A 24,766-nucleotide genomic window follows, 5' to 3' on the forward strand; every position below is an offset into this window, starting at 1 on the left:
GATTATTATTGGGAGCAAAGGGTTAACAAGGCATGGAATCAGAGCTCCTGTGCAGTATTTTAAAAGGCTTTTCACACACACTTCAGTTTGACTCTAAAGTTGTTGTCAGACACAAAGCCCCGCCCACCGCGGCTTCTCATTGGACCATGCGCCTTCTTGAATATCCAATGAGGCACCTTGCTCTCAGCCGTGATTGGCCACAGCCGGTGCAGTTATGTAAATGAGCACCTGGTGGCGCCCGCTGTGGGCCGGCTGCCTGCTGCCTCGCCAGTCGCCACAACCAGCGAGCTCACATTCGGACGGACTCGGAACTGTCTGGCTTCTCCTAAACAACATTAACCGGACTCTTTTACGTTTCCTTGTGACGAGTGGAAGTGCGCCAAGCAAGCCAGCTAAGCCAACTCGCCGACTTTGGAGCGAACGTTTGGGGGAATTTTGTGCCGTGGACACTTAACAGAAAGCGGGTCCGAAGCCGAGTGACCGAAAAGTTTTTTGGGTGCTGTCAGAAAGTAGCGGCTGGGGCTCTTTGAGGTACGTTTGCCCGACATTGTCCGTCCTATTTACGGCTGTAATGTCACGTGTGTGTGATTTGTTTGCGTGTGGCTTGGCGTCCTTCAGTCTGGTCCCGAAGCGGTTCTGGACGGCCGCCACGCTGACGGGGCCCCCCCGCCAGGCGCATACAGGCGGCCCAAGGTGTAACGTTGCGCAGAAATGTTAGCAGCCGCGTTTCTGAAATGCTCTGACGGTGTGCATCACGTCCTGGATTTACTGCAAACTCAAGCAGGCGGCCTGTAGAACGCATGTGTTGCAAAGCAAGCAAGGTTGCGGTGCCAAGTCACTAAAATGAACCTCATTTGTCGCTATTACTGTTGACATTATGTGGACCATCAATCTGAAGATGTCATAAGTTCTACAATGAGGAACATGTCTTAGAAGCCACTCGAGTTTGACCCTAACAAAGGTGACAGTTGAAACAAATGCGAATAATTGAGACACCAGGTTTTATAATGCAATGTTTGTTTTTGTCCCTTCACGGCCACCATACCCTACTAGTTACGTTCACTCTGCTGACTATGAATGTAACAGTTGAAAAACAAATTTGATTTATTAAGATAGCTCATAACTTTTATCACGGAGAGCTTTGCCTTTTTTAGCCCTAAAAGGCTACCGTACGTCGCTTATTATTCACAGTGAACCAAATATTTGACAGCTGAAACGTATTTAAATATTGAGATGTCGCGCTTTGCCGTCTTGTCCCTTCAAGGCCACCGTGCACCGTTTTAATTACTGATGACCATGTTAATGTGACCGTAGAAACACAAATGTGACTCACTGATTTTTACAAATAAATGTTCTACGTTTTGGTCCCTCAAGGCCACTTTATGCTGATACTGTGAGCTGCTGAATATATTAATCTGACAGTCGAAGCGCCAAGCCGAATATTGAAGTAATAACAAGCTTATCTTGGGAGATATTTGTACACAGCTTGCTATTCGCTGCTGTCTATATTAATGTGACAGCTGAAACACAATTACAGATGTTGAGCAGCCGTAACAAGTTTATTAATGAGGAGCTTTGCCTTTTTGTCCCTTCAAGGTCACCGTATATCACTTGTTATAAGCTGCACACCATATTTATATGACAGTTGAAAAACTGCCCTAACACTATTTCAATGCAGAATTTTTAACATTTTGTCCCTTCATGGCCACCGTAGGCCGCGCATTATTTACTGCTGACAATATTAACGTGACAGTTGAAACACAAATCTGACTACTATGAAGTCATAAATTTACAGATGAAGTTTTATTTGCATTTTTGTCCCTTCAAGGCCACAGTACAGCACTTGCTATTCAGTGCTAACTATGTTAGCATGACAGCTGAAGCACAAAGCTGAATTTTGAGTAGTCATAACACATTTTTCCAATGGAGGGTTTTGTCCTTTTGGTCCACTGAGCCACCATTCACTATTTGATTACTTATTGATACTGAGTATCCTTGAGTATTAAATTTGCACAATGACAGATGAGATGATAATTCAATGTGTCAAGCTACTGCTTGTTAACATTCGAGTTAAGTCTGCAACCTTGTTATGCCAAAGGCTCTAACTGTGCTTTTGTATTTTGCATACTATTTGTCATTGTTTTGGCTTTATTTCTTTTTTTTGGTGTGTGTGTGTGTGTGTGGGGGGGGGGGGTCCTGGGAATGTGTTCCATCTCTAATTTGAGTCCTCGCATTTCTTCTGGAGAGCCGCATTCCTCTTGACTTTCTTTACACGGCACCTCCTTGACTAAAACAAAGTCAAACAAAAGGCATTCTTTCCTGGCGTGAAAGCTGCGGAACGGCCCCCTCAGCCGGTTTTTGGGGTCACCGCCTCCACACATGCAGGTGTTAACCCCTGCTAACGCTTGCACGATCTCAGGTGACCTCAGATGACATCATCACACGCATGTGGTTTTGCCTTGGGGGAAGACACAAACATGACCCGAGGCCCCGTGGCTTGCTGTGAAAACACGCTCACAAGTTTCAAATGAGCAGCAATTACTTTTCTTTTCTTTTTTTTTTTTAAAGACAAAAACGTGAGAGTAGAACAGAACTCTCTAACTTGAGCAACATACTCATAAAAGTGAGTACACCCCTCAATTTTTTGGGGCAAATATTTTATTATATCTATTCTAGTCAACACTGAAAGCAACAAAAGTGAGTACACCCCCAAGTGAAAGAAGTCCAAAATGTGCCTAAAGCAGTGTTTCCCACACCGTGTTAACACTTGGGCGGGCCACCCAATGTAAACTGTCCGCCGCCCAAGAGCATTTAATAAAAATATCAAAAACAAAAAAAGTGTCGCGACTGGATATATACCACATATAACATTAGATATGACAGCCTTATTTGATTTTTATTATTATTAAAAATATATATTTTAATACATCACAAGTGTAAAAAATATGGTGTCACTGTCAAATTTGTTAACAACATTTTTACTCATTTTGTATGAAGTGTAAAATGACCCCCAAAAATTTTGGGAATACCCCCCCCCCCCCAACCCCAGTATATTATAGCATATTTCAAATCTGTGGAAAACACTTTAAAGTGTTAATGTGATGCAATTGTAGTATTGATAACTGGCACCTTGCATGCAAGATGTAAATGACTCAAAGTAATATAGTCAAAAAAAAAAGTCCATATGGAACGAATGTGTACATCAATACACAATGTATGAATCCTATAGATTTGAATTATACCTCTTTTTGCTATTTGTTTATGCTAAGCAACGTTGCGGTTACGTAGCACGGCTGCATTTGATGCAAAGCGGGAGCATAGCACACATTAGCTGCAATTTCATGCTGCGCTCACCTTTCTCGGCGCATAAAACCAGTCGACGTGTTCATGGCTGCCGGCTTGAAATGCCAAGCCCGCCCAAGAAGAGCTTTTTAACTTTTATAGGCTTTTTGGAGCCCTTTTTTTTTTTTTTTGCAAAGAGGAACTAAAGCGGCGCGGAGGTATTTGAAATGAGGAGGGGCCCCGCCGAGTGTGGCCCCGCATCCCCCTGCTGGCGTGCGCAGGTCGCCCCGGTTGCTTGTTTTACGGCCTTTTGGCTGCTAATTTCTCCCACGGCGTCCCCCGGGAGCCGTTGGCCCCGTGTAATTGCTGTTTATGTGCTTGCGGAGGGAACGAACGGCAGAGATGTGAAATGGTTGGACAAGATCGCTTCATGTGTGCTGTTATGTTATTCATATGTTGTTGTTGTTATGCTAAAATTGCACTAGCTCTTTTTTTGTGTGTGTGCCTGATGCGGCCATACACGAGTTTTGCGATTGATTGTCACCTTCTGAAAACTTTATTAACTGCACAGGCAATCTTTAAGTACATTCTTAAGTCGCATACAAATGTTAGCCACCAGATGTAAAACTTTTTTTTTTTTTTTATCAGTCTGATCAAAGATTCTGACGGTGTGATAATCCTAATATGCAGTATCACGATATTGAAATTACATCTTTGAAATTATCCTTTTTTTTTCTTCTTTTTTTTTTTAAACACAGCGTTCCCTTGTTCTCCATTGGGTTGAGGTTCCAAAAAATACCCGCAATAAATGAAATCCGCGAAGTAGTTAGCTTTATGTTTTAGATTTGTTTTAAGGCGAAAAGTGAACCGCAACGGTATATTGTGGATTCATTCGCTCCATCGCGGATTTTTATTTGGGTCCTTAACTCATACATTTTACCTCGGGTTGTACCTTTAATATTTTTCTCAGACGACGCCCCCCACCCCCCCTCTATTTTCAATAGTGTATACCCCATAAAATTCTTTATTTATGCAGCTATTTTTGTCCTTTTTTTGTAATATTTGAGTAAATAAAAAATAGCTTTCTTTCATTCAATGCAATCTATTACATTTGAAAACAAATTATAGAATATTTAAAAGCTTTATAAAAGCTACTGAACGTAGAATATTCCATTCGGAATCGCTACTGCCACCCGCTGACGAAAAATGGAACTGCACATACCGTTCTTCACATACACACCACCAACGCACATTACGTCACATCCGCAGACCGGGCGCGGGAAATTCGAACCCGATTAACAGTCTCAAAAGTTATTTGGGGGAAAAAAGTTAAATAATTTTGGGACATTTTTCTTTGAATTCTTCTTAACAAGTCAGTGAGTCACGCTGGCACGTGCACAGTCAGGCTAATGCGTGCGTCTCATTGGAATAGAATAGAATACAAAGTGTCTTTGTTGTTATTGTAACAATCACCTCCATGATTTGAAAAGACGCTGAGGAACTTGTTTTGTTGGGAGAAAAAAAAAAAGACCTTCTGGTCGGTCCGCCCTGGTTGATCATTGACCACAACCTGTTTGGTGCTTTATGTGCTTCATTGTCTGGTGGGCGGCGGCTTATTTGCATTGTGCGTCTTGTTGACCTCTGCCGAGACTTGAGCAGGCGCATCGGAGCGTTGAAACTTCCCAAATTAAAAATGTCCACCACGGCAAAGTACAATGACCACAATGGTGTTTTCAGTCCCAAAGTTCGCCGGTTCACGTGACCTCCCCCCAAGCAATCAGCCGTTAAATAGCACGGCCCGCTTCAACTCCCCGGGACAGACGGTCAGGAATTTTCAAGGCCGTCGCGCGAACGCGTCAGATTTGCGTTGCCGTCCGTCTTTCTAACGGGAAAAGAAGGCAACGGAGGACGGGAATCTGTTGTCCTGCTTTCTCAAGCGCTTTCTCATCCAGTCTAGACGGATTGGCCTTACAATTGAATTGCCTGCTGCGGTCAGACGAGCGCATTGATTGCGTTAACGGGAGGCCACACTTCAAAGTGGGATTGCGTGTTTGTGCGCTTTTTGTTGTCGGTGACTTTTCAAATCTTTTATTGGATTTTCCTATCTGTGATTCTTCCAACATGACTTGTCATCCTCCTGCGCCAGGGAGATTATTTTCTTATCAGTGTTTGTTTGTTAGGATTAAGGGAAAGTTACTGATCTGGTTTCAACATTTTTTTTTTGTTGTGGTAGGGAAAGGATACAATTAATTATTATTATTATTATTTTATTATTTTATTTTTTATTTTATTTATTTATTTTTATTTTTTTCTGGAGAGCTTTCCAATGAATTATTATTATTATTATTATTATTATTTTATTTTTATTTTTTTTCTGGAGAGCTTTCCAATGAATTATGGTTGCACATACTTGATTTAAAGTCAGGCAATAGTCTTTTTTTTTTTTTTGTACACAAGAAGATCCATGACGCGTCGTCAAACCCGTACCAGGGATTCCTTTTTTTCTTTTCTTTAATTTGCCACTTAACAAGAGCGGACGTTCGTTCCCGCACATTGCCGCTCGCGTGTGACACATCTGCCCCTCTGCGCCCTCCGTTTGATAAAAACGCAAATGATTCACAGCTTCGACACACCTTAAACATCAATTTACAATTTCACAGACATCACTATATGGTGTAGGTTCGATGTTTTGAAACATTGAAGCAGGTTGGAATGTCCGTGTCCGAACGAGAGCACGTGTGGTGGTGGGGGGTGGGGGGGAGACAATTGGAATAAATCTCCGCTCGGGTTCCACTGGGCTCGGAAACTACAAAGGAATCCATTTCAATTGACATCCACGACACAGTTACTATGCATAACATCGATCAGTAACATGCTTGCAAAATATACTTTTATTGTCAATCTGATGCAATGAAAATCGGCATAATCTGAGGTTGTAGACGCTTGGTTTTGTTAATACAAAGTTAGGGCTGTTGACGTTGCGCTTGACTTTGTTGATAGTCTGAAAGTGAGACGTGAAATTGCGAATATCTTTGAAGGACGATTCTGATACGTTTCTCGCGGGGGTGAGGAGGATGAGCGCAAACGGCGGAATCGCGCACTCGCAAAAACAGTTGGGTCCAAAAGTAACCCAATTATGGAGCAAAAATGGGCCGACCCACTTTCTGGGTTGTTTGATACAAAATGACCCCATTTTTGGACCCAAGTAAAGGATCTGACCAATATTTGTGAGTTGTTTTACACTAAAAGACCAATTTCCTCACAGTAAAATCAAAAGTGTAAATTTAACACTTTCCCTGAGTTTCTATAGTTCGCACCAGTTCAGAGTTAAATTTACACTTCCAAAAGTGTAAAATTGTAACCCTTTGGTAGGGTGAAATGACGACACCCATAGTGTCAAAGAGTCTCTTTGACTGCCAAAAACGTTAAATAACGTTTCGTAAAATCCTATGGAGGAGTGCCAAAGACGTTAAAAGACGTTTTTTTTTTCAAAACAGGTGAAACTAACCCATTTTCTATTGTTGATTACTCAAAAATGGAATAAGGTAGAAACAAACTTTTTTTTTTCTGATGGAAGATGAGAGTCCAATCTTGTTTTGGCAGTATGTGTGTTTCCATAGTCCAAACACATAATTTTCTATGGACCTTGAAAGATCAGTCAAAATGCTTAAAATCGGCTGGCACCCACGGCATCCCTTTTCTGAAAACGTCTGGCAGTCAAAGAGTTATTTGACACATTTACACTTTAAAGTGTCAGTGTTATTTTTTTCCACACTATCAGTGTTATTTCCTTTCATTTTTTTTTTAAATTTCTCACAGTTTTGTTGTTACTTTTAACCACAAAGTGTTATTTTCATTCTTTTTTCTTTTTTTTTTTTTGTGTTAATTTCTCACAGTTTTAGTTAGTTACTTCTTGACAAGTTTTTATTTTCCAACCCAAATGGAGACCGTGGGACTCGAACCTAGTTCCTCGCACCATGGGGGCGGGGCAACAACACTATCAAGTACGGCACGAGATCGTACATTTTCGTTGCCGTTCTCGTCATCTAAACTCTGAACACGCAAGGCCAACGTCTCCCTTTTGAAGCAGCGCTCGATGATTCATTCATGCCCCCCCCCCCCCCCCCCCACTGTGATCTTCCATCGAGCTCCTCGTTTTTATCAGCCCCCCGTCCCGCCAAGGGACGCCGTGATTAGATAGCGTCGACGGCGCTCGCGTGTGCATGTCAGGGAAAAGTTATATTTTGGCGTCTAAGCTTGACTTCAAAGAATTTGTCATTTGTCTGCGATGATATTTTGGCACGCTGCCTCGTTTTTCACTCAGGGCCCCGCAGAAAAGAAATCCCCACCTCCCCCCCCCCCCCCCGCACCCGCACCCCCCAGCCTCGCCATATGAAATTTGATATGAACAAGATGATGTCGTGCTCTGCCAGTCGCAAATCCTCAGATGACATTTCAGGGATTATTTGAGGGATGGCGTCTGAGTATTGATATTGTTCGGTGGACGCTTGAGCAGAATTTGTCGGTACGCGTCCAGTAAGGAAAAAAACGAAGACCTGGCGCAGACAAGCGGATTATTTTTGTCCTGGTTTTGCCCCTTCCCAACCCAACCAAGGATGGCAAATTCCAGTTTTTTTTTTTTTTTTTTATAAATGTATCCTCTAAGATTGTAAAGGGATCGATAATAGGGTCTCAAACCAGTTGGGGACGACAATCTTAAATATGAAACTTGTTCAATATTTACGAAAAATAATATTGGCGTGTAGGGAAAGCCGACGATTCCCGAGTAATGACTCCGTCACGTGAAACGAACGTAATGTAGTTACTAGGGGTGTGAATTGCTTAGTACCTGGTGATTCGATTTAAAACCGATTAATCCCGATGAGAATCTATAAATCGATTTTTGCGACCCCCCCCCCCCCTCTTAACTCTTTGACTGCCAGACGTTTTCAGAAAAGGGATGCCGTGGGTGCCAGCCGATTTTAAACATTTTGACTGATCTTTCAAGGTCCATAGAAAATTATGTGTTTGGACTATGGAAACACACATACTACCAAATGAAAGATTGGACTCTCATCTTTCATCAGAAAAAAAAGTTTGTTTCTACCTTATTCCGTTTTTCAGTAATCAACAATAGAAAATGGTTAGTTTCACCTCTGTTTTGAAACAAACGTCTTTTAACGTCTTTGGCACTCCTCCCTAGGATTTTACTAAACGTTATTTAACGTTTTTGGCAGTCAAAGAGTTAAACTCAAATATAGAAAATACTAATCAGCAAACTTGCACATGAACACTGTAAGATTTGTATGAAAATGTCCTTCAGGCTCAAGACCGTGAGCGACTGTATTTACCAAACAGGCTGCATTCTGTTTCATGTTTGAACAGCATTGAAATCAAATATTAAGGCTCAATGTTCCACTAATATAACATTCTTCCATGCTTACGGTGTGAACCCTAACACCAAGTAAGACGTCTTGTCGAATATTTCCATCAAAAAATGGATCGATTCGGCTGCATATTGAATTGATACGAGAATTGCGTGCTGTAATATCATGATATATTTCCGAATCGTTTTAAAAAAATGTTTTTTTTAAATACCTCCTAGTAGCTACCAGTAATCAAAGAGTGACCTGACCGAGGAACAAAGAAGCGGGCGAGAGTCCGACCAGCCTTGCTAAGATAACAGCAGCTATTAATTAGCTTAACTTGAGAAGTCACCTTTTGGCTTGATCAAGTCCGATTTCACGTCATCTGTAGGATTTTCGCCACGGCCTAGCTCTTTTCGACCTTTCAGTTCCGAGTTTTTGAGTCTCAAGACGAACACCCTTAACTCCCTTTTTGTGGCCTGGCATCAAAGTTGCGTATTGTGTTTCCTGCTTGTTGCTTTATTTCTACGACTTCTACAGAAATTGTGTGATCAAACAAAAAAAAATGATTGATCACATTTGATTACACAATTTCTGTCTTGGGGGACGAGATTCTAGATTGGTGGTGGACCAAAAAACTTGGACAAGCCAAGTCAAGAACGTCCAAGAACAAAACTTGGGACTATTCTGGGGAGCTCTGATCTTAAAACTGAAACGGTCCTAATCAGTTAATTCATGACGTTGCTCATTCCTAGTTTGACACAGCGTTTGTCTAATTTTCTATGGTTTCTCATTATGAGAACATCAATTGCTTTTGGGTAATATCTCTTCCAAGATGGACATGCGTGAGATTGAATGTCTGCCCGGCCCCGTCGTGACGGGCCTGCCAGTGTGACTTTTCCCAAAAAAAAAAAAAAAAAAAAAAGAAACTCAAGCTCATCCCTGTCCCTTTGTACACTTTCTTTCTCGTGCTTTCTTTTCTAATACTGTACTTTTTCATCTACTCAAGACCTCACACGTACAAACAGACGGCTCGGGGCCGAGCAACCCGGGTATCAATCACAAGCGTCTCCTGGCAGCGTCGGGGGGCTGTAGAATAGTTGGAACGTGGAGCAAAGTCGCGCTCGGCATCAAAGTTGAATGAGCCGCGGTACATTTTGCTCTCAACTGTGAGATGACTGATCTGTCTTTGTGCCGTGTGTGTGTGTGTGTGTGTGTGTGTGTGTGTGTGTGTTGGGGGGAGGGGGGGGGGTCACATTAGCAAGAGGAGCTTGTCGTGAGCTGTGTAATTTCAGTCTCTATAGAAGGGGGGGGCTGTGATTGAGGTGTCAGCCTGCGGCCCAAGCTAAGCACTTCTGGCAAAGCTCACACTTCTTTTTTTTTTTCTTTCTTTTTTTAACGTACCCCAACCGACCCACCCCTAGTGTTGACCTCACGGTAGTCGGCTTTCCGTCCAATTGTTTGGAATTTTTAAAGCAAATTTACGGACACGCGACTTACGCCCGTTTCCATCTGTTCTTCTTTTGCGACTATTGAGAGGGGACTCCGCCGCTGTAGGTGGCGCTATACACAATAGAGATGTGATCCACCAGTAGTTTAAAAGAAGAAGAAGAAGAAGACGACCAGGAAGTGACTGCGCCGTGTGATGACATCGTAAATGTTTGCTTTTGTCATTCTTAATAAACCGTAGTGTCTCTTTGCTGTTTTCCATCTAAAATTGCATTAACTCTTTGACTGCCAGACGTTTTCAAAAACGGGTTGTCCCCACTGCCAGCCGATTTAAGCATTTTGAGTGATCTTTCAAGGTCCACAGAAAATGTTGTGTTTGGACTATGGAAACACACATACTACCAAATGAAAGATTGGACTCTCGGCTTTCATCAGAAAAAAAAAGTTTGTTTCTACCTTATTCCGTTCTTCAGTAATCAACAATAGAAAATGGTTACTTTCACCGAAATTCTCTCTTTTGAAACAAAAAACGGAGAAAAAGAGCTTTTTGTGAAACGATGTTATTTCATGCACTCTAGTGAATTGTACACTTCTTTTTGTCCATGAATGATGCCACAAACACCTAAATAGTGCTTTACTTCTGTAAAACGCTTTCACCAACAATGAAAAAGTGTTTTTTGATTGCAAAATAGGTTTATTTCCATTCAACAGTGTAACAATTTGACAAAACAATTTCGCAAACTATTTACAAATGTGTGCAACTGTGGTACTACTTACAATTATGTGGATGTTTCAAATACAGTTTTTCCTTTTGTAACGCTCTCCTGCGTGCAAGGAGACGCCAGGACTCGCACAACAGTTTACTTTCACTTTCACATTGGTCCGTTTTGCGTGCAAACGTTACACTTTCTTGACGGCCTTTTTTTCCAGGGAATAAAAAGCAAGTAGCAGACTGTACACACTTCCTCCGATGAATATGCATTGGACTCGGGGCACTCTCCGTCGTCCGATCGAACGTCCGCATGTGCGTGCTCGGTTGCGTTCCGCGTTACGACACCGTCATAGCCGCCGCGTCAGCGGTTCCAATTTCGCCGTCAAGCTCGGATTCACCTTCATCATCATCGAGGATGATCACCGTCGTCATCAATGTACTATTTTAGCGTTGGTCGATGCCTTTCGTCTTGTAAGTGTAGAGCTGCTTGCAAACGCTCGCCATTGCCCGTTCCCTCCTCCATCTAGCTCCATCTAACGTCTTCTACTGCCGCGTCAATGCTTTCCAACCACGGAGTCACCATCATCTTCATCATCGATGATGATCATGTCATCAACAATGTGCTTTTTTAGCGATGCTTTTGGTCTTTGAAAAAAAACGGCTCTGGCGTTAGCTCCTCGCGACCGGCCGCCATTTTTCCTTTGTTTTCCATTCTGATCTCCTGCTCAACGCTCTAGCTCCGCCTCTACTGACGCCCACCCAATCTTGTCAAAAGAGAGTCATCGCTGCCCTCTAGGGGCCAAAAATAGTCATTAGGCTCAAAAAACCTGCTTAAAACTTTCAGGAGAGCTCCGCAAGCCTTCCCAGCACCCGTTTCAAAAAAAAAAAAAAAAAAATGGGAGGACGTCTTTTAACGTCTTTGGCGCTCTTCCGTAGGTTTTTGCAGAACGTCATTTAACGTCTTTGGCAGTAAAAGAGTTAATATTCACTTTTTTTTATTTTTATTAATTCCAAAGAGATTTCAGTTTTGTCGCCCCCCTAAACATACCTTACTTTATCGTCCGCCATTGCTTTGTGACTACAAACGTTTGTGTGACGTCATATCCGGTCTTGTGTTTTGTTTCCATCAGCAAAATTCGCATTTCCCTTTTTTTTTTTTTAGATACGCTTCAAAATCCACCCCCTCTAAGCGTAAAAAACGTTTTTGCGAATTTTGGGCTCATTTTTCGAAGTTCGAGTATTTCCATTCAGTTTTATTTTTGCATTTCTTGAACATTTAAATGAAAATGCGTGAATACACACACACTCGCACACACGCACATACACATATTCACCCACATACAAAAACAAACAAAAAAATCCCCCCCCCAAAAAAAAAATAAAATAAAATTATATATATATATATATATATATATATATAAAAATATATATATATAAATATATATATATATATATATATATATATATATATATAAAAATATATATATATAAATATATATATATATATATATATAAAAATATATATATAAAATAAAAAATGAGAGCGACGATGACATGTCAAATCGGTAAAATTACCGAATGAACAATACTGAGCTCTCCAAAAAAAACAATTAAAAAAAAAAAATAAAAAAAAAAATATATATATATATATATATATATATATATATATATATATATATATATATATAAAATGTGCTTTCCGGACTCATTTTGGTCCTCCTGAACAGCCGCCGCTGGCTGCTCTCGTCTCCCGAGTCTCTCCGCCTTCCCGATCGAGTCCCGCCGGCCCGTCACATGCTTCTGCTGGCTGGCCCGCCCGCCAAGCAGGTGCCGGCATGACGGTGCAAATTGAATTGGGGGAATTTTGTGCCAAACGCTGACATGACGCTGACGTGTTAAAGTGAGCTCGTATTTGCTCAGACCTCATTAGGAATTCGAACACTGACGCTTTTCTCATTAGCGGGAAGACGCAAAGGTCACCGCCGCCTCCCTGTTGAGTTCGTTCTTGGCAGTAGAAAATTAAAACATGAAAAACTTTGATGAATGAAACTAACATTGAACACTGATACTGACTTTTAACACTAATTAAAGACACTTCAAAGGGATTTGTAGAGCCAAAGCCAAAAGTATTCATTTAAGTAGATTAAAGCTGCAAATGGTGTCGTTTTAAGTTGAGGACTTTGGGTAATATCACAAGAACATGTTGTGGTTGTGGGAGATGAACTCAGACATTTTGTAATGGGTACGGGCCGAGCCCGGGCTCGAATAGTGAAAATCCGTGGTTGGCATCGACCAGAGATGCTACATGATTTCTCTGCATGAAGCTTCTCAACTCACTTCAATGTAGTTCATTGAAAGTAAGACGGCGGCAAAGCAACGCTTTATTGCTTTGCCTTGAGCACAATCAAGCGAATAGGTGAGTTTTTCAGGGAGTAGCAAAGAGGATAGGTTCCCCCCCAAAATGTACATTTTTGAATGGCAAACCACAAATATGTGTATTTTTAATATGTATTATTTTTTTTGGGATGGAAATTATGATGAAAAAGTTACATTTTACCATTCTTTTTTTTTATTAAAACAATGTTGGTCTTATCAGAATAATGTGGGGGGGAAAAAACAAGAAATTTTGAGAATAAAGATGTAATCATACCATTAAAAGTTGTAATTTTAAGCATTTATAATATTACAAGATGATGGTCCCAATATTCTGAAAAAAGTTTTGATTGGCGACATTTTATGACAAAGCTGAAACGTTACCAGAAAAGCTTTACTATATATAAGCATTTAGCATTAGCATTTAGCATTAGCCAATGTAACACAACCGCTGGTCACGGTCTTCATATCACCAAACTAAAGTTACAATTCAACGTATCAGTTCTGTCATGTTATGAGAAAAAAGTTGGAATCTTAGAATAAAATGTTGCAATTTCCTTATTTTTTACGAAATTAAAGTTTTGAGAGTTATTGATGGCAGTAATTGAGCTTAAATAAATAAAGCCGCCGAGGATGTTGTCAAGTTTCATGTTGGTAGAATTTGTTTAATATTTAATGGCATTATCTGATTAATACAGTTTATGGCACGTGTCTCGAGAGGCCGGCATGTAATTGCACACGCTCGTCGTTTCTGCAGACTCGTGCATTATTCAGAGATTAAGGGCATCTCCCATAAAAAGAAAAATACAAGAACCTGCATCCTTTGACTGGTTCTGCTGCGCAAATAATTGCATTCTCGCTCGGCCCGTGTACTCGCGTTCACTAACAAACAAACAAACGCTGTCGACAATAGGAGCCCTTTTGGCCCAGGTAAAAAAAAAAAACGGTTGTCATGGTAACTGGCCGAGAAACGTCGACAGCGCGTTGCGCAACACCTGATATGTGATCGTTTCCAAACGGAGCGATCAAATTAATGAAGCCCTCACCGTGCGAGGCGTGTCGGAATGAACGCGCAGAAGCGCCAGGGCTGCTATCGAGCGCTCGGACGCGCTTTTATCGAATGCCCGAGTCGGCACAAAAAGGAAGGCCGCGCCGCTCCTCTCATTCCTGCCCGATTCTGTGGGTAGCCTATCGCTCCGCATGTCCCGACTTGACTTGTGTAAGAACCAAAACCCTTACAGCTCCACGTTTTCAGTCCAAACTTGTCCTCACGCACACACGCGCGCTGTCGTAGTGGATTTTAGACTCCCCTAAAGTCAGCTTCCCAAACAAGTCTCAAGAAATCACCAGGCGTGCCGTGAGAAATGAGCCAATTTCACTGAAAATAATTTATGCACTACAAAAATATTTTTTCCTTTATCTATGCCAGCGACCTACAGTGGCAGGCAGAACAATTCAATGTTCTTCCACTTGATTATACTAAACATAACACTCAAACAACCACATACTCATAAGTCAGTTAGCGTCATGCTAACACAAATAAATGGGAAATACTATAGGCATGCTAACTAATAACATCGATCCGGCAGTAGTCAGATTTCCATCCAATTGTTTAGAATTTTTTTAAGCGAATTCTGCCCGTTTCCATCTGTTCTTCTTTTGCAAATATTGAGAGTTGACTCCGCCGCTGTAGGTGGCGCTATACACCATAGGGATGTGATCCTCCCGTAATTTAAAAGAAGAAGAAAAACAGGAAGCAGAGGTTTTCTTTTGTAATTCTTGATCAACCGTAGCGTTTCTTTGCTGTTTTCCATCTAAAATAGCATTAATATTCGCTTCTTGAATTCATTCCAAAAAAGATTTCAGTTTCGTCACCCCCCCAAAACATACCTTACTTTATCATCTGACATTGCTTTGCGACTACAAACCTACGTTTGATGTCATATCTGGTCAAAACGTGTTGCGTGTACTCTTGCAGTTTCCATCGCCCAAATTTGCCATTTTCCTTTTTTTCCATGCGCTTCCAAATCCACCACCTCCTAAGCAATTTTTTAAAATTGTTTTTTCCCTGTTCGCACCACATGCACGGACCTGCTACACGGCTGCTTGAGTCGAGCCAACTGCTCACCTCGTCTCAATGCACCGACCCGGTCGTCATGGTAACGAAAGCCAGCCGCGCTTGCCATTTTACCTGAGACCTTTTTTTTTACGAAGGATCCTGGTGTTTTAATTGTAGGGAAAAAATATTGTAAGTCTCCTTTCATAAAACTGATGGTGTATAACTTCCAGTATAGACCACATTTCATTAAATCCACTGCAGTGCTTTCGATTATACTAATGCAACATACCAGAACGGCTCTTCATGAGGATTAGCTTTCCCTGAGTGTTAATTATTTTTCATGTCATTTACGGCAAACGATAAAAGAATCTGTCTTTAGAAAACAATGCTTGATTCTTACAGTCAATGTCAATCAAAATCTTTATTTTCATACCATAGCAAGCAAACCACATGGCCGAGAAGTCTTTATTTATCATACTATTCACAGTCAAAGTTTCAATTGGGGCTTATACTTGTGAAGAATGAAGAGATTTTTCAACGTGATTTGAATGAATGGGCCAGTTACAGAATGCAAAATGGCGCTGGCTGCCTGTGATAATGGCAGAAGAAAATGCTGATTACTGATTAATCTAATAAAGTCAAAAGACTTGGCTTATCGGCTAACCATTAACATATACAGATTAGTGGATCCTTTGCTTTTAGCATTAGTGCTAGGCTAACCATGTTTTAAAAATGAAGCATGTTTTTGCGTTTAAATATACAGTGGATGTAATTCTTCTTGTCATGTGTTTAGTTTTACAGTTAACTCCAACTGGGGGTGTCATTAAACAACTTAAAGGACGCTTAGAGACAACAGAGCAACCGGAATAGCATACGCTACACACTTGCTAGTAGCTAATGCTTTGCGAGCAAAATGGTGCATTCGGGGTACTTTCACAGGGTCGGAAACGTTGGTTTTCTTCGATAACGTTTTAATGGTAAAATAATCGGCCGATTGTTTTGGCAGACGTTTGAAGGGCAATAATCGACCGATTATACCTGGTGGCCGATGAATCGGTCTGGCCCTTTTATTTATGTGATTGTCTGTTAGCTAGCAAAAGCAAATCGGCGCACGAGATAGGAGTGAAGCATGTGGCACGCTAAAAATGACATTTTCCGAGTGAATTCAACTCAGCAAAGTGTTGATTTTGACTTTGATCGGGTCCCGCTTGTATTTCGAGCGTGTTGAGCAACGTTCTGACGCGCGTGTACTATATTATAGTTCATGAAACCCCGACCGTGGATAGAATTGATACCACATTTGTTGTTGCAATTGAGGCAATTTTGAAGCAAACGTGGAGAAGAAAAACGATGTCGTGATTGCTTGTTTATACGACATTGTTGTCGTTTTGGAGAGAAAGCACAGCAACGATGCTGCGTAAACAGCGAAAATGCTCATTCTGCTTCAAGTTGGCTCAGGATGATGAGCTTTGCCGTGATTGCTACACTGTAGCCCTTTTTTCCAAGCTTTTTCCGCCGCTCCGGGTTTGATTGACGCCGTGAGTCATGATGGACCCCCCCCTCCTCAGACTAATTAGTGTTTGGTCGCAGTCGTCTTCCATCAGTGATCCGGGCCACGGCCTCTTGACATTCAGTCAGACAAACAACTCCCTCATTCAACCTTGGCAGACATTCCAGTTTTGACTTGAAACTCCTTGTGAGTTATGGATTGTTTCCTCTGCCAAGGATTGTCATGAACACTAAGTTATATGAATTGACGTGGTGTTTTTTTTTTTCTTGATGGCGGCGAGTCGTAAAGGCAAATGTGCTTTTGGCCTCCAGCTGGTCACGATGTTTTCTTTCACCTTGTAGCGAATGCGACTGCCGCTGATGAAGCCAGTCTCGATCTGGCAGCTGGAGTCGTGGTCATCAGTCACCATTTGCGACCACCACTCCCCCCCCACACACACACACACACCCCCCACGCCTGCCGTGCTGACATTGAGGGGCCGAGCGGAACTGCGAGTCCTTCATTGATTGCAATTTGGTGGCGTTTCGCGCCGGCAAACTCTTATTGCCTTCATTTTTTTCCGCTGCTGGAACTCATAGATCTCCGCCACTAAGACTTTGTGAATTTGTGCAATAATTAAGCTGCTTGTGTGCTCAGAGGGGGCCTGTTTTTTTTTGTGTGTGTGTGTGTGAGCAGAGTTGTCTTAACTCATTCACTGCCATTGACGGCTATAGAAGTCAAAAATTTGTTTAAACTATTTCTATTAATTTGACACTTTTTCCACTTTTGTTAATAAGAGTATGAAAACCTAAAAAAAAAATTTTTTTTTTAATTGTACATTTAGAAACAGATTTAAAATGTGTGATTAATTGTGAGTTAATTATAGTGAATAAGTACAATTGAAAATTGTAATCGCCTGACTCCCCTAATTTTGATCTGTTCTTTTCTTTTTTAAATCGCGCCAGGCGATTAAAATTTTCAATTGTAATTAATCGCATAACTTCACTAAGTCACAAATTTTATATCTGTTCTAAATGTACAATAAAAAAATTCTAGGTTTTCACACTCTTGTTAACAAAAGTGGGGAAAAAAATGTTAAACTAATAGAAATAGTTCAAATGAATTTTTGACGTCAATAGCCGTCAATGGCAGTTGAATGAGTTAATGACTCACATTATTCCAGGAAACCGCTCACTTTCCTTTTCTTTCTTCTAATTTCATTGTCTTGCTTCTCGGTCATGACGCTTTTCAAACCACCCTCCAGCATCTCTCGCAAGTCATAGTAGCGCCACATACCACTGCGATGACTTCCACTTCCTGGTATAGAAGAATAGTGTGACACGCAAGTGTGGAATTTGATGACCAATGCTGACCACACTCGCGTCGCACCACGTCGGCTCACTCGGCTTGGCTTTGCATCCTGTAGCATGAAAGCCAAATAGCAACTCGGTGGCGGGCCAAAGTAGGCTTTAATATTGGTGGAGCAGCCTGGACACCTTAACGCTAAGTTAGCGCTAGCCCCAGCGCTAACTTTACTAGCCAGGGTTGTAACATTTTGTGTCGTTCATGTTGCAAATTGTTAGTACTAGCTTAACCCTGGAGAACCCAAGAACCCTTTTCTTCTTTGGAAATTAAGAATTATACATTAAATGACTGCTATAAGTTAACTGAACACCAAAATATATGGTTTTTTTTTTCAATTTTAACCCTTTTTTTTTTAACTAGCTCAGAGTTGCTAATTTATCAAAATATATATATAAAACATACTCCTAGGCATTCTGCAACATGATATGAAATAGATTAACAAAAAAAAACACAATTTTACCATCTGATGGTTTGCTGAGAAGATGGTTTTGTTTGGGTTGATTTCCAGCCCAACAAAACAGCATGTTTGTTGCCAGCCATCTTGTCACCACCACTCTGGCTCACGTAAGTGCAATATTCATCCACTAGATGGCCCCATGCAGGGGTCAGAAGTGGCACTCTGGACTTTTGAAGTTAAATTTGTTTCTTTGTTATTTGAGAATTTATAGGGGCCAAATTTGACCCCGTGGGTTCTCCAGGGTTAAGTGCTAATGTGAGTATTCTCAGACAATTCGACGTGTGGTTAATAACACAGACGGCCTTATTTTCAATTTTGTAAATTTAATTGACTGCTTATTTGTGCTGCTGTAGATGATCCAAATGTTTCTCCAGATAATATCGGGCCAATATTTATTCCAAGGCTTTGCAGACGCACTGCTGACGAGTTGGTTGGTGTAAGCGGAATCGAATGTTAAACTCGAGTGTTCCTGACTACTGGTTGAAAGTACGTTATTTGTTAATCATTCACCAAACACATTGGGCAGACACTTCAAAAATGTCCTTGCTGGAGGACTCGCGCTTCCCTCACTTTGTCACTGAGTCACGCAGCAGCAGCAAAAAAAAAAACCAAAAACTTTTTATACACTAAATGACCTCGAGCGCCGGGTTGCCTTCCTCTCCTCGTCCTCCAAAGCGCTGCGAGGAACGAAAGAGTAATTCCGACTTCCTTCCCTCCAGCGCTCTTTGGGCAAACACCGACGGGTTTGAACGTGCGGGGAGGAAGTCCAAAACAAAGCGCTTGGTACTCTTGAGGTCTCCTGCGGCTGTTAGTCACCTCAAACGGAGGACGTGACGCTGGAGCTGGCCTCCATTTCAGATCTTAACTTTGTACTGAACACACAAACTAACAATCAGGCCTAATTTGAGCAATTCCCTCCCATGTCATCAAAAGTCAGCAAAGGTCCAATTATTGGATGTCTGTGAAAAATGATCCTGTGGTCTGGGGTGTGTTGACAGTGATTTTATTTTTTTTTTTTAACTTCCTGTTTAAGCTGACAATCGCAAATGTCAAACCTGTTTAAAAATGAATGATCCTAAATCCTTTTGTACGTGTTGTGTGATTGTGAGCGACCTGTCGCTCGTGCTAGCAAACAAGCAACTGGCTACGTTGAGCGTTTGTATAACGAGACACAAAAGTCATTCACCGAAATAGAAATGACAAGTAGAAGACTTTGTCTCTGTAATATGGTTACCAAACAAGCTAACATTTAGCCTAGCTTCTTCCATTTCTTATTCTACTCATGCACTTGTGGCGCCACACTGCCTCTCACAGTTCATTCTTGGTACTGCAACAGACACTGGGCAGTTTTCCATCCAATTATTTCAAAAATTGTAAGCGAATTTACTGAAAATGCGCAAAACGAACATGCGACTAATGCTTGTTTCCATCTGTTCTTCTTTTGTGAATATTGAGAGGGGACTCCGCCGCTGTAGGTGGCGCTATAGGGATGTAATTTAAAAGAAGACGACGACCAGGAAGTGACTGTGCCATGTGATGAGCTCGTATGCGTTTGCTTTTGTAGTTCTCGATAAACTGTAGCGTTTCTTTGCAGTTTTTCATCTAAAATAGCAATATTGGCTTCTTTAATTAATTCCAAAAATATTTCAGTTTCGTCGCCCCCCCCAAACATACCTTACTTTATCATCCGACATTCCTTTGGGACTACAAATGTACATGTGATGTAATGTCCGGTCAAAGTGTGCAAATCTGTTTCCAAAATTTGCATTTTCGCTTCAAAATCCACCCCCTCCAAGCGTAAAAACTATTTTAGAATTTCTAGCGTTTCCATTCAGTTTTATTTTCACATTTGTTGAAAATTTAAATAAAAATGGGTGGATGGAAACCCACCAAGTGTCGTACATGTGGTGTTCTGAGTTGGCAAACTCGTGTACGTTTATCACAAGTTGTAAGCAGACACATGCGGCTTTTTTCTTAGTCATTTCTGTTGCCTCACTTTTTTCGTTTTTTTTTTTTTAAATCGGTCCGCTTGCACCACACTCCAGTGGAGTGAAACATGGAGAACTTGTGAACCCTGTGGTACTCCAACTTTAAGGTCATCAAACAATGTCCACATGCGATTTCAAGGAGACAATCTCCTTTTCATTTTGATTCATGTTGATGGTTTTGATAAAGAAAATGGAAAGCGGGGCGGCTTGTTGGAGAGACGCCAGTTGACTTCCAAAACTCTGCCAAGGTGACTTTAGCAAAGCTCCCAACTTCCACGTTGATTTTGGGTGCTCAACATTCAGCTCCAATTTGTATTAATAGCAGATGATGTTGAGTCTTTTTTTTTTTTTTTTTTTTTGTCTTGGAATGGCAGACATGAAATTTGTGTTATTGGATAGATGACTTGTGCAAATGTGCTACAGATGTGCCTTGATAAAGAAAGCACTGTTGCCTCTTTTTTCCAACATGTACCTTTTTTTTAACCTGGCTTGTTTTATGAGTGCATGCCGCGCATACCTGTCAATAAATGGCCAACGAAAAAGGCAGACGAGGTAAACAGAAGTTTGTTTTGAACAGGCATGCCGGGTTTTCCTTGTTTCATCGAAACCTTTTCTCCAAGCTCCATTCAACTTTTGACAACTTGACGCCAAGAAACATCTTTCAAAGCGTTTGTGGTTGCAAACCAGCAGAAACGCCGACAGCGAAGCACACATGGAGGCCGTCAGCATAACCTTCACAAACTTCCTACTCAATGGCGCTGTGCAAAAACAAAAACATCCACTTCATGAAAAGCCGGCTTTCACAGGTTTGTGTGAGTTTTAATCATTGTAAAAATTGGTTTCCGGCGCTTGAACATTAGATTTCTCAAGAGTGAAGACAAACAGTATTTTATTTTATTTGGCGTGCAAGTTGTGAAGTGAATATGATTCATTGAAAAAGTCAAATTGTTTCATGGATCAAAAGCAGTCCTAGCCTTTGAATCCAACATGGTGTGTTCACATTAGCACCCTGTAGTTCAGTTTAATCAGATCATGTTTTGTTTTTCCCTTTTGGTTAGGCGTGAACACGGTTGTAAAATGTCTGTGGGCCGAACCAAACACGCTTCCCAAATTTATTTATTTTTTTAAAAATGGTGATGTTGATCTCATTCGTAAGACTCCACTCTAGCTTGACTCTCTGCTCACCATGCATACCACCACCCTCACTCACCATTCCAGCTATTTTCGTTTCCAAACAACTTTTGGTCATCATCTTGTCAATTTTCTACTAAAGAAATAAATGTAAACGCGGAATTACTGAATTCACCTTCAGTTTGGCATGTATACGGTTAGCATGTTAGCATGTTTTCAACGTATGAAATTTGCTCACAACCCTTCCAGTCGAGAACACTTGACTATTTGCTGTTACTTTATAGCCTGACAGGTTTTCATTTTTACTCATTTTTATTCTTTGGCCTTGGACTTTGTTGACATTGTTTTAGTGTTTTATTGTGTTTACTTTCCTTGTTTTTAATGCATTACGTTAGCTGTCTTTGTTTTTATATGTCAGATTTCTACTTTATGAACGGCACTTTCTATCAGAAGTGGCAAATCCAGGTCCAGAAAGTAAAAACCCTGCCACAGTTTGGCTTTTGCCATTGATGCTTAGCTCGCTAGCTAACTAGCTTCCCTAGCAGGTAAACGAGCACCGCTAGCTAGCTAGCACCTGGAGCTAAAGCCAAACTGTGGCAGGGTTTTTACTTCCTAGACCTGCCGCCTCTTCTTTCTATGCAGCTGTGGTTGTTTTTAAAGTCCTCTATAAATTAAGTTGAGTTTATTTTTATCCAGTTATGTTATCAACAAAATCTGCTCCATGTTATGCCACTTTGTACCATTCACCAAACCCTCGTTTGATTGTATATGTCAGGGCAGTAAGTAAAAGTGCCACATGACCTCAGTCCCACTTGAGGGACTGATGTTGAAAACTGCAATTAGTGGATTATTTATCAACCAAACAAATCGTCTCATATTGAAGTGATCTCGGGTTCCAAGTTGTGTGCCACTCCACGAGACACCTGCCGGTTGCTGTTGCCGCTCATCTAATCATAGCAAATCCTCAACGAGGCAATGATGCAAACTCATAAAAGGCTCATCCATTGGTGATTTTTTTTTTTTTTTTTTTTGCGTTTGCCGGCGGTACGAGCAGCTGCTCACATGCGCATTCATTAAAGCAGCGCCCGGATTAGCCAAGACAAAAACGTCAGAACACTGCGCTCCTTTCTCCCAGCAGCCTGAGCTCGAACCACAGCTGTTGCGCACCACTTGACTCGGCCAACAAAACATGGTCTCGGATGGCTGCCGACGCTTTTGTTCCCGCTCGCCAAAACATTTGTCTTGACAGTTTTTTTGGTTTTTTTTACGCTTTACTCCGTGATGGTGATGTCGTCCTCTAACCCAAACCCTAACCCTACTTTAAGGAAGAAAAAAAACCCACATAGCTGCTTGCGGTGTTTGTTGATGACGAGGGACACCTGCTTAGTAGAGAGTCTCCATTTTTTTTTTTTTTTACTACAGCACATTAAAGCCCACTTGAACCCAGACGTGCTCCAAAATCGCCATCTTCTTGTCCTTACTAGGAACACGTGTACCTTTTTTTTTTTGCAGGACTGACTCGGGACAGCTGCCGCAACTGTGACTGCCGAGCCCTTCGCACCCAAGCTTTTTATTCTTTCCAAGGCCGTATGTCACCAAAGTTGTCATCGCCCCCTATTGTTCCGTCACGCGCACGTTTCCATTTCATTGTTTTGGAACGAGAATCTGTTGTAATCTCACAAATCCATCTGATCGAGTGCCGGTAAATGGGAAGTGCGCTGCAACTTTCTCATAGTCTGTTTGGAGAATCTTCTGTTGAAATGCTCAAATGCGAGCTTTTAAATCAGTAAGGTTCGGTTTGAAAGCAAACACGGTGAAGCGGCATTTAGCTGTTATGATGCACACAAATAGAATAAGTTGCCAACGGAAGTGAAGTAAATGCTTTTAAACGAAAGTAAAAAACGATGCCCTCCATACTCGTGATTAAGATCTTTTAAGGAATTTTCCAAATCAATTTCATTCTACGGTTTTCTATTTGCTTTTGGTTATGTGAAGTCCATCAAGTTACCTTAAATTTTCATCTCCAAATATTATCTGTTATTATTACACAATCGGTTTCATTTTGTCAGAGAGACTTTTGTCACTTGACTGCTTCACGAGTCCTATGTCACTAATAGTGACATTGGACCAATCAAACGCAGCCAAGCAGTCACATGACTGCACCACGCTTCACACAGAAGTTCACCCTCGAACCGAGTAAAGGATAAGCCGTATGTAAAATGGGTGCTCGGGCTACAAAAAAAGAACATCGATAATCACGCGCCAGCCTAAAATTGTCCCCATTTCAGTCTACAACTTACAACTTACAAGTGGCTGATTTGTTGCGCGTTTGCAAAATGTGGAAGAAAACAAGCAGGTCAACCACAGCACTTGAATACAAACGGCAGTTTATCCGACCCAATCAAACCTGATGGCGTTGTCTGTTCCCTCGCCGTGGAAAGGTTTGTACGTGTTCAAAAAAGCAAGATGGAGAAAAGTCGATGCTTTTCCTCCATTGTTTGTCGGATGTGTTCGGGGTCGCCTTTTTCATAAAAGTGGCCGCTGTGATTCTGAGTTTAAGAAGTGGCGAAAGTCAGAACTGTTGAGTCAAAACGCTAACCACTACACCACCATGCCGCCCAGTCACCCTCAAATATTCCCCTAAACAATTTGTCGTGTCTTCCCCGGCACAAATCATCTTTAGACAAAACCGCTAAAATGCTAATCTCTTCCAATTAAGCCCGTTTTAAAGCATTAGCATAAGAATCACGCGGCGAATGCCTGAGCGTAAATCAAGAGTCGAGGCTGAAGTCTGTTTCCGTGCGTTCGCCCTCGACGCCTCCTCTGCGGGGCCGCTACAGCTGCGCGTCAGCTGTCGGGTCGGCTCGCTCGCTCGCTCGCTCTACTCGAGGAGATGTAGTCGAACCCTCGGAGGCTCCGCCGGGAAGAAAGGCCGGCCTCTCTTTGGCTCCCAGCTGTCGTTCCCACTTCAGACTTCCACTTATCGTCTTTCCCCCTCGCGCCACCACTGGACTCCGTCCCCGCACACGTTTCACCAGGAAAATATGCGAGCTGTCAGCTGTCTTGTCAGTTTGGCAAACGTGTCCTGCTGTTGT

The 24,766-nt window shown here is 41.6% G+C and overlaps 1 protein-coding gene across 4 annotated transcripts in view; it reads left to right on the top strand.

Annotated features, from left to right (window-relative positions):
* The first annotated feature begins 262 nt into the window (after positions 1-262).
* Positions 263-24,766, top strand: part of ddr1 (discoidin domain receptor tyrosine kinase 1) — a 62,649-nt gene continuing 38,145 nt past the window's right edge. For all 4 annotated transcript variants that reach the window (XM_077574511.1, XM_077574512.1, XM_077574514.1 and 1 more), the window contains exon 1: positions 263-531. The gene's annotated coding sequence lies outside the window, so the exon portion shown is untranslated. The remainder of the gene's footprint in view (positions 532-24,766) is intronic.

Source organism: Vanacampus margaritifer, chromosome 9, assembly GCF_051991255.1.
Source record: "Vanacampus margaritifer isolate UIUO_Vmar chromosome 9, RoL_Vmar_1.0, whole genome shotgun sequence".
NCBI classification, from domain to species: domain Eukaryota; kingdom Metazoa; phylum Chordata; class Actinopteri; order Syngnathiformes; family Syngnathidae; genus Vanacampus; species Vanacampus margaritifer.